The following is an 11,785-nucleotide window of genomic DNA, read 5'->3' as shown; positions in this document are numbered from 1 at the left end:
TTCCGAACCCGTAAGACTTTCGTTCATCTTCGGAACACAAATTAAGATATTTTTGATGAAATCTGAGAGCTGTCTCACTCCTCCATAGGCTTCTCTGTTATTTCATCTGCCGGTCCAGAAAGGTTAGTAAAGACAATGACATCGTTAAAATAGTCCAAGTGACTACAGTGGCTCGACCTTAAGTTTATCAAGCGACGAGAATACTTTTTGTGTGCAAAAACAACGACTAAATAACGACTTTATTCAACCATCTCTTCTCTTCCATGTCATTCTCCTAAGCTGTTGACGTAGTTTAACAGCGCAGCGCTTCTGGGTTGTACGTCAAAACGAAGGCTCACTATTGGCCGACGCTGGTCATGTGTGTGATGCGTGTGATGCTGGCCAATAGTGAGCCCACGTTCTGACGTACAACCCAGAAGCGCTGCGCTGTTACACTACGTGAATCACTCAGAGAAACACAGAAGGAAATGAAGAGTTGAATAAAGTTGTTATTTTTGTTTGTTTTTTGCGCACAAAAAGTATTCTCGACGCTTGATAAACTTAAGGTTGAGCCACTGTAATCCATACCTGTCAACCCTCCCGTTTTTCCCGGGATTCTCCCGTATTTTACCTTGCTATCCCGCTATCATCCCGTTTAAATATTTCTCCGTATTTCTCCCGTATTTCTAATCTTTCTATAATTTTTTTTTAAAAATCCCACTGGGCGCAAACCAGTTAAGCAGAAATCCCGGCCTGCAGCTAATTTCATTGGTTAAGGTAACTTAATCCCGGTTACTTAAAGGTCCGCTGAAGTAGTTTGGGGGGGGGGGGAATTGCGCGAAGAAGAACAGCAGCAGCATCCCGAGGATGGACGAACATGAGAGAGATGGCATGTAATGTATTATGTATGTAATACAGAGATTATTTATTTATTTATGTTAATATCTGCGCAATTAATGTGTATTTAGCCTCCCCCCCTCCCCCGTTCAGATCTCCCGTATTTTGGTATCCAAATGTTGACATGCATGCTGTAGTCTCTTGGACTATTTTAAACATTGTCTTTACTAACTTTCTGGGCCGGCAAGTTTCAATAACAGAGAAGCCTATGGAGGAGTGAGACAGCTCTCAGATTTCATCAAAAATATCTTAATTTGTGTTCCGAAGATGAACGAAAGTCTTACGGGGTTGGAACAACGTGAGGGTGAGTAATTACTGACAGAATTTTAATTTTTGGGTGAACTAACCCTTTAAAGATGAAAAACTGTGGTGTAAAATGATGTGCAGTGCCACCTCTCTAATCTTCAAGAGTTTTCATTTAGAATTCATTTAAAATAGAAGACTTCTAATTACTTGCAAAACAATGAGGACCTTCTGACCTGAGGGATATAATTACTGTGCCCTCATGTGGTCTTCACCCTTAAACCAGAGATATTTAAGTGGGAACAGATGGATCCTTCAAAAGAAAGAAAAAATGTAATGGAGAAATTGTAATGCTCAATACAGCGGCTGTAGGTAGGGGTGGGCGATATGGCAAAAATATATAATTTTCATCTTTTTTTCATCATCACGATCTTATAAATCTCATCACGATTCTATTTCATGTTGGTTTTTAAGACTATTTTGCAAGTCACTGAGCAGTACAGCCCTATTTAAAAAATTTACCCTTACAAGGTAACAAAAGAAACAAAGAGTGGCAGATCATTTAGGCCAAAGTAGACGTGGGCGATATGACCAAAAGCGTATTATTTTATCTTTGTTATTAAAAATTAGAACAAAGATGCAAATTACAAACAATAGGACAAATACAATTTAAGGTACAAGGTGTTATTTTAAGCCACAGGTGTATTCAACAGTAGCATTCGAGTATGAAATCAATGTAAAAATACACTGCTTCTTATTAAATTATACAGAAGTTAATCAGTCAAGAGCAGTGAGAGATTTCTGCTGTCCTTTGTAGTTTGATTATGTGTGCTTTCGGCAATCCTAAAAGATCATTACAGATCCCACTGTACGACACGGATCTGATAAACTTGGGTATGACATGTATGCAGACTGTACGATGATGACACCCACTGAATCGTAGGCTACGTTAGTAGAGTATAGAAGAATAAAACGTCATCAGCATGAGCTAGTGGTGAACAAATAGAGCAAGATCAATCGCGCTTGTGGTTTTTATGTGCGCTGAAAAAAGAGGAGGAAGTGAAAGAGGGGAATATGGATGCGATCATGGCTTGAGAAAAGAGGAAAACTTGGCTTTTCAGTCTTGTAAATGGAGCTTGAGAAAGTAGTTTTAAGTTTTAGTGCCATGTCGCGTTGATCAATACACCGCTTCATGTTGCATTTGTATTGGCTCATCAGTAGATGTAGATCGTAGCAGCAAACACACTGTGAGATGATCATGCTGAATCTCTAACACTCTCAAAAAATGATATCTTTGGTCGCAAGACCATCTTTGAACCTCTCTCACTGTACGATTTTATTAAAAAACTGATCCTCCTCACTTTCCAAACCACCAAAAGACATTACAACTGAGAAACTACTTTCAGTAAGGATGACAATGCCATTTTGCTATGAATAATTTATGATCAGACCCCTAAAACTGCCAGTTTAAACCTGAAGATGAATTGCCGCTCACACAGATAAAATATAACACAATATGCACTTTGCTACCCATAACTCAGAAGTGGAATAAAGTGCCTGTGGAATATGGTAACAGAAACCATCCGCACTAACTAAAGCCCCCCACAAAGTCTATGCGTTTGACCCTGTGGCCTCAGTCTGCACTAATTTCCTGAAACAAGCTGAAATCAGACACTACAACAGGAGCCCACGGGGAACTCGCTGCTTCCGGAACTTTCTCCCTCAGGATGTTCCCATAAATCACCAGAAGACAAACACGCAACAGGTGCTGCTGGAAAAAGACCTAACAGAGGGAACGGAGCGAAGATGTAAATGAAATACGGTTAGTTTGAAATGTATAATGCTATACTATACTCCATGGGAGGTATGTTAAAGGGATATTCCACCCAAAAATGAACATTTACTCCATCTTCCAGCCATCCCAATATGACTTTATAAGGTGCAGGGATGATGTATTTTTGTAGGCCAACTTGTAAGTCTCCCTCGACAAGAACCTAATAGGTTTTTTTTTCCGTTGGCTTTTGGATTATTGCAGACAATAAGGTCTGTGACTAAACAAAAGCTTATGATTCTTACATTGTTCATCGTGGTAATCTTCACAAATGAACACAACAAATGCAATCGGCAGAAGACAAAAGATAACGTAGGCTATAAACTCGCTACACCACGGTCACATCACTTCAACGTAACCATCACCAAACTTCAGACAACTCTTTCAGTCTTTGTTTAAAAACATTTTCCCTGAAATTACGAGTTATGATAGTTTGCAAGAGCGCGATCATGAACTAAACGAGGCTGTGAAAGCAGATTATAGTAAGTAGATGAGTTTTCCTGTTCGGCTGATGATGTTTAATGTCCTCAACATCCTCTGTAGTCTCATTTAGACACTTGTTAGCAACCACTTTTTACAAGACAAGTAAAAGCTTTAAAAAAAAAAAAATCATAAGAGGATATTACAGTATTTTATGTCTCAGGATAAAACGTGAAAGTGAGTAAATGATGCAAGAATGTACTTTTTTTTGGGTGTAGTCCCCTTTTAAAGGAGACTAGCTTCTGTGTGGCCAAAAATCAGAGATCAGAATGTCTGAATTGAACCACAATGCCATGACGATTCGACAAATCTTGACAAAAAGGCAGTCTTGAATCTCAAAGGTGAATAAAACATGCTCTAACTGCAACCCATATATGGCCCAGGAGACCATAATAACCATAATAACCAGTTTGAAATACTGCCCACCATTAGCGTGAGGATAAAACCTCTTCGCTCCATTCAGCTCTCCTGGTTTCTCTCATCTTGTGATTTGTCGCTTACTGTCAGAGTTAGCTGGAATATAAATGTGAGGGTAATCAAAAGCTGTCATGTGTGCTTGAGAAATGTATTCCTGCCACTATGAGGCACATTATCTATGGGGAAAGAGGCTAGCAGCGCCTTTCAGCGGGCATTATCCACACAGAGGGAGAAAATTGAGAATGATTATAGTGTCAGAGTGTGGTAATGTGAGCACTTGGCTTTTCAATAAACCATGCTGTTTTGTACTGTCATAAGAAAGTCCCATCTGACCCTGAGGAACACAATCTGTTCCATTATTAGGAAGTGGAAAAATATAACCTTCCTGGATTATGCAAGTCCCGCGTCTCTAGCTTCTGTTGCAGAAGGGAATAAAGAGAGGACTCATTTCAGTTACAGTGGGAGTTTGATGGACAGTGGTCACATTTCTTTGTATAAAACCAACACAAATCATTGAAGGTTTTAGGGGTGTTCAGGCTAGCTGTGTTTCCATACAAAGTTGCAAACTGCAAAATCGCATAAAACATTCACGAATAAAGCAGCGTTTTCATTCAATGTGTTCAAGAGAACAAAAGCATTCCTTCATAGGAAACTGTCTCTGTAATAAAAATGGAAGTTGGTGCAATCAGGGAAGAAACAAGGCTGTTATTCCCTACATCATAAATGTCCGCATGCAATAAACACTGTCATGTTATCCAGTGTTCGGATGCTGGTGTTAATCATGTGAGACGCTTCTAGCGGGAATTAAACCAAATCATTCTGACCACAGACTTTGGCTCAGACATGCTCAGACATCTGAGATGTTGTGCTAAATCTTACATAAAGGGCCCTATTTTAACGATCTGAAACGCAAGTATCAAACGCGAAACGCAAGTAACTTTGTGGGCGGATCTCACTGTTGCTATTATACCGACGAGAGTAATGACTCATGCGCCCGACGCAAATCTAAAATGGGTTGGTCTGAAGTCGCTTCATTATTCATAGGTGTGGTTTGGGCGTAACGTGAAATAAACCAATCAGAGCGTCATCTCACATTCCCTTTAAGAGCAGGCGCGCTTGTTCCATGGCGGATTGCTATTATAACGGCGGATTTGCCAGGAGCGGTTCACAGCCGAGGAGACAGACGTTCTCTTCAGGGCCGTAAAACACAGAGAAGTGACATTGGGGACGGAGAAACCCACCCAAATAAGCTTCGGTTAAACAGGCGTATAATAATTTGGGTAAATGTGTAAGCTAGATTTATGCCTATTTTGTCACATCTTCATGGACACCACAATGATTTCCCTCGTGTGGAATATTTTTCCTTGTAATTATGTATGGTTTGCAAAAATGGTGCGTCTGTGTGTAGATGAGAGAAGCAAAGTGTATGGTGTTGTGCACACACACTACATTATGGCCAAGCATGCGCCCTTAAAATAGCATCTGAACGCGCCACTGACTTTAGACGAGGTTTTTCCTGGTCTGTGGCGGAATTGTTTTCTGAAACTGCAAAATAGCACCAGGGAACGTTTGTGCCGGAACATGCCTCCTCTTTTCCCTGAACCGCCCCCGGGAGCGCAAGTTCATTCCCTAATTTACCGACGTGTGTCTGTGGAGGGAAAAGTCTGCTGTGCGTCGGGTGCAAAATAGGAATGATACATTGTACATGTACGGTGTACAAAGTCATTTACGCTGGGTGCAAGATAGGGCTCTATAAGTGGATCTCAAAGAACATTATACTTTTTTTTTTAAATGCAGTTCATGACCCCTTTAAGTCTGCATCCATTGTGATTCTTGTATGTGAGTAATTATAATAGAAAAGAGGGGTCATTAATAAATCAGTGAGTATGAGAGGGTTTAAGCACAGGGGATTGGGGTGACAGCACTTTAAATAGATGTAACTGTGGGGGTAGAGTTTGACCCTGTGACCCCACACCCCTTCTGACTGTAAAGCAAGACACTTTCCCCCTCTTTACAACCCTCCCTTCTCCTGCAGAAAGAGTGGACAGCCTCTCTCACTCTCCCTATCAATCCAGCTAAACTACCGACTCATGTTTCTGCATTATCATCGCTATCTGAAAGTTTGTTTCACTCATAAAAAGGTTTCCAACAGACAGTGCTGTTCTCCGAATCAGTCATCTTCGAGACCATCACAATATTGGTATGTAGATCTCTTCGATCTTTTGTATTCAGTGCCCACTTTTCTGAACCACTCGCCCTACCCTCCCACTTACACCCTCCCACGACTCCATCTATTATGCACTGAATTCCCAGAAAGTCTTCTACATGATTATAATCACGAATAAACAATAAAGCTAGAATAGAGAAGGACTTGGATATGAATGATTCCCAAAATTGTTGGAGAACACAACATAGGCTACTTACATGCATCACTTCTGACAATAAGTACGCTTTTTTTAACATGGGAAAACATCAAGCATGTTGCATTTTTTGCAAATTTGTGACATTTCATTAAATGCATTCTAGATCATTTCATTTCGATAAATTCTTATATTTATGCACTTGGATTTTTGCATTTCTATGTTCAATGTTATTATTATGCCAAATTGACTCTGTGTAATTTGAGTCATCAATAGACAAAACCACAATAAAACAAGTAATAGTCGTTATGCACATGCCTTAATAAACTTACTTTTGATTTAGTGGACATTAGTTATTTAGCTCTGTGCTAGCTATACATTAAATTGTATTGTGTGCTTTTGGTTTATTTTCCAATTATTCTTTCACTATTAAAGGTTGTATCAGTGATTTCAGGCCCCCCAAAAAATGATCACATTCATTTAATCTTTCCTAACGATCCGCTAGCTGCCCGCCCCATAAGCAGGCCGTCAAGAAACCGCGTCTCTGTAGGCAGCCTAGGCTCTGAGATCTGCACAAAACAATTGGTTTCACCAACCACTCAAAACCAAAACAAATAGTGTTCCAACCAATCACCGACAGGGTGTTGTGAGGTTTTGTGCTCGTGCACGGCTGCACGCGAAGTCGGAGCTGAAGAAGAAGCTGGCTCAAAACCTCACAACACCCTGTTGAGATACCCCAACAAACGGTCGGTCATTTCCTAAAAAAATATATACTTTTTAACCACAAATGCCCATCTTATACCATCTCTGAGATGTGCCACATATTACGTCATCATCACGTTGGAAAGCCAGGTCACGCGTCACATCATCTAAGTTATTTGTCTGTGTACTCCGGTTCAAAAAAGGTAGGAAAGGACGAAAAACTCCATCTCATTTTCTCCTCCAACTTCAAAATAAAACAACTTTGTTTTAATGTATTATTATTATTATTTAAATTTTTTTCGTGACCTTTCCAACGTGATGACGCAATGCGTGGCGCATCTCAGAGATGGTACAAGACGGGCATTTGTGGTTAAAAAGTATATATATATATACAGTATATATTTTTTTTAGAAAATGACTAATTTCGCTAGATAAGACCCTTATTTCTCGACTGGGATCATATAGAGACCGCATTGAGACGGACATTTGAACCTTCTTCGAACATTGGTATAGTTGGCTGCCATTGAAGTCCATTCTGTGTAGAAAAAATCCTGGAATGTTTTCCTCAAAAACCTTCATTTCTTTTCGACTGAAGAGAGAAAGACATGGATATCTTGGATGACATCGGGGTGAGTAAATTATCAGCAAAACATTGTTTGAAAGTGAACTAATCCTTTAATAATTATTCATCCAAAATATTATGAAATGAATGCTTAAAAACAAAGTTCTGTTATGAAAATCTAGATGGTGCAGATTGATGGGTTCAATCACATCATATAGGGCACAGCTGATTGGTTCCTGCTGTATCAGTAGCCAATGAGCTTGTTGCTCAACCTTCAAATACCGGTCAGCGTTTGCTGTAGGAGTTGCAGCGCACTTTCAGAAACCCTCCTCCTTCCCCAGCTCCACCTGTATAGACCAGCAATGGGTAATTCATGTACACTATTGTGCAGCATCAGCATGTCTTGCTCACAGCAGTGTGTCTGTGTGTGTACTGGCAGTAGCACGTCCCGTACATGTTCAGAAATAACCAACAGAAGCAGATCTATTCATATCAACATTGCCATATGTGGAGCTCTCCAAAAAAGTGTTTACTAGTCGTAATTATGAATTGTACAAAGACATGAGCACTTTTAATGTCGGAATCAAGTAATTACGGTAATTTCAACACTGTGTGAATGCACCTTTACTTCAAGTATGCATAGACCGGAAATAGATGATATATAAATTCTTCTGGAGGTAATCATAGGGAGTGCCCGCCTAAAGAAAAGTTAGGTTAGGTGTTTTCAAAGTCGAAAGTAGACTTAAAAAGCTTAATGAATGCACTAAAACGTTCACGGCTTTGGCTGATCTATACAGTAGGAGTGGCAGGCACATTTACTATGACCCACAACTATAGTGACAGACACTGGGATCCGTTTCAAGGCTAACTTCACTGAAGCCATACTGAGAACACAAAGAATACAGTTAACATGTCTTGTCTTCTGTTCCCGGAGAATAAAGGATAAATAATTAATCTGGTCTCCGCTTCCACACAGAAGCTTGTTTGCCAGCCCCACGCTACACCCGAGCAGGGGAGAAAATGATACGCTGTGCTTGGAAAACACTGGAGTCATTTTACCCCACGCGTTCCAATACACAGAAATATGCATAGACTTTGAATAGGAGCTCTTTTGCAGTGACAAATACAAGACTGTCTTGTTTGCAGAGCCTAACCTTTCCAGAGTGTGTGTCGTCTGACATTTATTTCGCTATAATGTGATTCTCCATGTGGGGGCGTCTTGAAGAGCCAAACACGGGTCATGTAAACATGCAGGTAATATAACAGTGTGTTATGAATATATGATAAATCTATTTGCTTTTTGAGCTAAATCAGATATCAAATGGGTTATGGGTTGAACCTCGAGGGATTGGGCTCCATTTCAAAGCTGGCAGATTTAGAGACAAAGATGGCACACACAATCATTCTAGGTAGGTACATATTTATCTGGTTAAAGTCTATTAATAATATTTGGATTTGTGGAAATGTTGAACATGACATGAGTAACAGTGGTTGTTAAGGATTCGGGGAACAGCACACACCGAGATAAATTTACCAGCCTACAAAGTCAGTATGCTCTGTCAACATGTGTTTGACTGTGTTTTGACTTACTATACTTACCCTCACCTCTGTACAAATGAACCCCCAAATACTCCAAATGCCCTCCATTTGCTTTTTTATGCCACCGTTGGATATGTAATGCATTTATAATATCATGTCATTTTAACTATCTGCCAAACTCTACACCATATAGACTATGTGATTAATATATGAACTATATGTGACTAATAAATGTAATATGTGTGTGTGTGTGTGTGTGTGTGTGTGTGTGTGTGTGTGTGTGTGTGTGTGTGTGTGTGTGTGTGTGTGTGTGTGCCATACTGACCCTAACCCTAACCCACACGAATAGGCCTATACACATATAGGTTACACTTTATTAAAGGTGTCTTTGTTACACTGTAATTATACAAGTACTGACATGTACTTTTGGTTAAGAATAGGGTTTGGTTTTGTTAAGAGAGATGCCTATAATTATGCTTGATTTATATATAATTTATATAATTATTAAAACTCAACCCGAGTTAAAAGACAATTGTAGAAGCGTAGTCACTGCCACTGTTAAATAAAAAAATAAAAAAATAAAGAAAAGTAATTCCGAAAAGTGAAACTTCCGTTCAAACGTGCACCTGCTCTCAACAAAGAACGAGACAAATCACTTACTTCAGTTCCTGACTCAAGAGTTTGCTTATAATTCCGCTTTGGGTAAAAAGTCAGCCTTGACTCTTTTCATGTAGGCTAAACATCGTGCATGTACTTTCCTCTACACACGCGTCTCCAGGCTTCTCCTTCCCATGTAAAGCAGTGTTTACTGTGTGTTAACTGTAAGTCTCCGCTCTCATTCAAAAGCTCGGGACTGACCGGAGTCAACAGGAGCGGCCGCAAAAACAGGCGCGGATTCCGAGGAACGGACTGTGAGGAACGGACTGATAACGACCGAGCGAAATCGGTAAGTAGTAATAATAACTCGTTCCTAAAAGCGTTTGATTTCAACATCAAAACTCAGACGTTGAGAAATTACACGTGGACTGTGAAAGGTGTTTGAAAAGTCAAGTACTTATTAAAAACTTTATTTATAGGCTATAGCACAATTAAAACAATACAAGTTGACCAATGTACTTTACAATGTGTCACAGAAAAAAGAAGAGAAAAAATGATCACACATTAGGCCTACTTACATGCATAATTACACTGTAACATGGACACCCTAAAATAAACAAATAACAAAAAAAATGTTAGCCTGCTTTAAATTAATACTTGTAAAAAAAAAGAAAAAAAAGAAGTTAAATAAGTATTTATTCATTATTTTATTCAGTTATTATAGTAGGTAACACTATTTTTAGATGTCAGTGTTACAGTGTAATTATGCATTTAAGTACTGTGTAATAATAATTCATAATTAATTAACATATAGGGTTTGGTTTAGGGTTAGTTGTGTGTAATTATTTTAATAATTACACGCAGTAACTATGTAACGTGTAAGAAGGACACTAAGTGGGTTACACTTTATTTTAAGGTGTCGTTGTTACAGTGTAATTATATATTTAAGTACTGAGTAATATTAAGCAACTACATGTAGCCTACTTACTATAGGGTTAAAGTGGGATTAGGATTTGGTTGCATGTAATAATGCATAATTTACTGTTATTACTATGGTAAGTACATGTAACATAACAAGGACACTGTAAAATAAAGTGTTACCATAAAGTGTTACTTCATGTTTTTTAATGCATTTTTATTTTTGTTCATTTGAACAAAACCTAACATGAGAGAGACGTAACATCAGTTGAGGAGCTCAAAATTCCAAGCGCAGAATTTGATACAAAGAGGAGAGAGGAGTTCTGTTCTCTTCCGTCCTCTCTCCCGTGAACACAAAGGGCATATTTTCCTGTCACACATCTCTCATCCATCGCTCCTTCCACAGTTTCCACAGGTTTTTCCTGTGTGACCGCCCATGTGCTGAGTCCCGGTTCAAAGTCTGCCAGACTCAGACCCAATGCACCTTACAATTCAAACCGTCTGTCCAATTACAGTCCAGCATCTCTGCCACAGTCACAAGGGACATTTGCACAAAAAAGAGCGAAAGGAGGGGGCAGGACACCCCTCCCTCCCTCCCCCCGTGCCCATTAGAATAGATAGACTATTGCCATTGAGAACTAAGGAGAAAAACAAAACCCTACCAGAGGACCTGCGCTCGCACTGCTGAGGGCCATTAGAGGTTAGTTAAGCTCAGACTAACCAGCCTGAGACTGTTCGCTGTTATTAGCGGAGACTGTTGTTTGTTTGCTCGTCTTCTTCATTTGGAAGAGAAAATGAAACCACCAGGAATCACTTAGAGACAACAGTAATACAACATAAGGACACTAACTAATTTAATTGGTACATGCAGAACTTATATATTCACTATAAAAATCAAGTTGGCATCTTGAATATAATGTTTAAGCTTGAAATATCTTTTATTCATATATATATATATATATATATATATATATATATATATATATATATATATATATATCGATTAATTGTGATTTATCACGTCCAACATATACATATATATAAATACACACACCCACACACACACACACGTATACATATGTGTACATGTATATACATAAACACAAAGAAATGCACACACATTATATAAACAAACTTTTATGTTAGATGCAATTAAGTGATATGACAACACTAATAAAGCATATATATATAATATATATATCACTTTTTACAATAGATTGTTTCAAAGCAGCTTCACATTAATAAAGAGGAAAATAACAG

The sequence above is a fragment of the Rutilus rutilus genome, assembly GCF_951802725.1.
Source record: "Rutilus rutilus genome assembly, chromosome: 5".
Taxonomy (NCBI): Eukaryota; Metazoa; Chordata; class Actinopteri; order Cypriniformes; family Leuciscidae; genus Rutilus; species Rutilus rutilus.
The sequence above is the reverse complement of the archived record's forward strand: the minus strand, read 5'-3'. Positions refer to the sequence as shown.